Raw genomic sequence first — 2,121 nt, 5'->3', positions numbered from 1 at the left:
ATAATCTATTGATTTATGAGTGCCGAGGAAAATAAGTGCCAAGCACGTCTGGGGCTAAAAGCTGTCACATGGACACCAGTTAATCTGTTGCCCCTGCAGTGTCTTGTGGAAGATTTTCCAATTGGCACTAAATGAGTTCCTGTAAAAAGCAGGCAGATTCTGTGACGGGCAACCCATAAATTCAAGTGGAGGTCAGGATACCTGACATCACTAACTTCACATAGCAAGAAGCTCAGAGAAGAAATAGGTCAGGACATATTTAATGGCATATCAGAGAACTCTTACGATGTTCAACTTTATTTAAAATCTGGATTTTAAATGAGACTCATGTACAATGTGAACGTTACTGCCTCTTGATTATCTACCAAAGGTCTTGGGGAAGTCCCTGCTGACTGGAAGCTAGTCAATGTTATTCCAGTCTACAAAAAGGGCATGAGGAAAGACCGGGGAACTACAGGCCTCTTAGTCTAACCTCAGTTCCTGGAAAAATTATGGCAATAACTATAATGGATACTACTGAAAGACATTTAAAGAACGATGTAACATCAGGGACAGTCAACATGGGTTCACAAAGGGAAAGTCCTGTTTAACTAATTTGATATCCTTCTGTAATAAGGTCACCTGCCTCATCGATGAAAGGAAGCCAGTGCACTCGGTGAAGAACTGGCCACAGGGCAGAGCTCAACGGCTTGTAGTGAATGGGGCTACATCTGGCTGGCAACCAGTCACCAGCAGAGTTCCTCAAGGCTCAATCTTAAGACCAGTTCTGTTCAATGTATTTATCAATGGTTTGGATGTAGGAGTTGAATGCACCACGAGCAAGTCTGCTGATGATACCAAACTAGGAGGTGCTGGACTCTCTAGAGGGACAGGAGGCCTTGCAGGGTGATCTAGACAGATTAGAGCACTGGGCTATGATTAATGGGATGAGATTTAACAAGTCCAAATGCCGGATTCTGCACCTAGGATGGAATAACCCTGGGCACAAGTAAGGATTGGGAGAGGAGTGGCTGGAGAGCAGCCCTGCAGAAAGGGATCTGGAGTGCTGGTCAGCAGCAGCTCAATATCAGCCTGGCAGCCAAGAAAGCAAACCCCACCCTGGGGTGGATCAAACACAGCATCACCAGCCGGTCAAAAGAGATGATTATCCCACTGTATTCAGTGTTGGTGCGGCCTCATCTCAAGTACTGTGTGCAGTTCTGGGCCCCATCATTTAATAAGGATGCGACGGTCCATAAATGTACCCAGAGGATGGCACAGGGCTGGTGAAAGTCATGTCCTATAAGGAGTAGCTGAGGACTTTGGGCTTGTCTAGTTTGGAAAAAAGGAGGCTGAGGGGACAACCTCATGGCTCTCTACAGCTTTCTGAGGAGGGGAAGTGGAGAGGGATGAGCTGAGCTCTTTTCCCTGGTATCCAGTGACAGGATGTGTGGGAATGGTTCAAAGCTGCGCCAGTGGAGGTTTAGTCTGAGCATCAGGAAGCATTTCTTTATGAAGAGGGTGGTCAGACACTGGAACAGGCTTCCTAGAGAGGTGGTTGATGCCCCAAGCCTGTCTGTGTGTAAGAGGCATCTGAACAATGCCCTTAACAATGTGTTTTAACTTCTAGTCAGCCTTGAAGTGGTCAGGCAGTTGAACTAGATGATCAATGTACATCCCCTCCAACTGAAATAGTCTATTGAACTATTCTGTTACATATGCCAATGCATGACAATGTGTAAGTTAAAAGAGGAAAATAAGGAGAAGCCAATAATTAGACCTTTCAGTTCAACTTCAGTTCCTAGGCTCTACTAAAGTAAATAGACTCTCTTGAACAGTCTCAAGAATGGATTTGCTAAGTTGCATCGAACCAAATTATTTTTTCTCCTACACCAGTGCAGCAGATTTTGTGAACAACAGTAGATGTTGACTTTAGTAAACTGCTGCTGCTTCTTTCTGTCAAACTAGAGAATCCTAATATAAATTAAACTTCCAGCAGCAGACATGCAAAGCCAGAACACCCTTCTCAGTGATGCAAGTGATATCCTATCGGAACAGAAGAATAAATCAAAGAGGGTTCCATGTGCTCCTTTCTGGAACTCACTATGTTTAGAAATATCTTGGATTACTGAGTAGATAATG

This window comes from Streptopelia decaocto, assembly GCF_964273445.1.
Source record: "Streptopelia decaocto genome assembly, chromosome: 1".
NCBI lineage: Eukaryota > Metazoa > Chordata > Aves > Columbiformes > Columbidae > Streptopelia > Streptopelia decaocto.
This window is presented reverse-complemented; position numbering follows the sequence as displayed.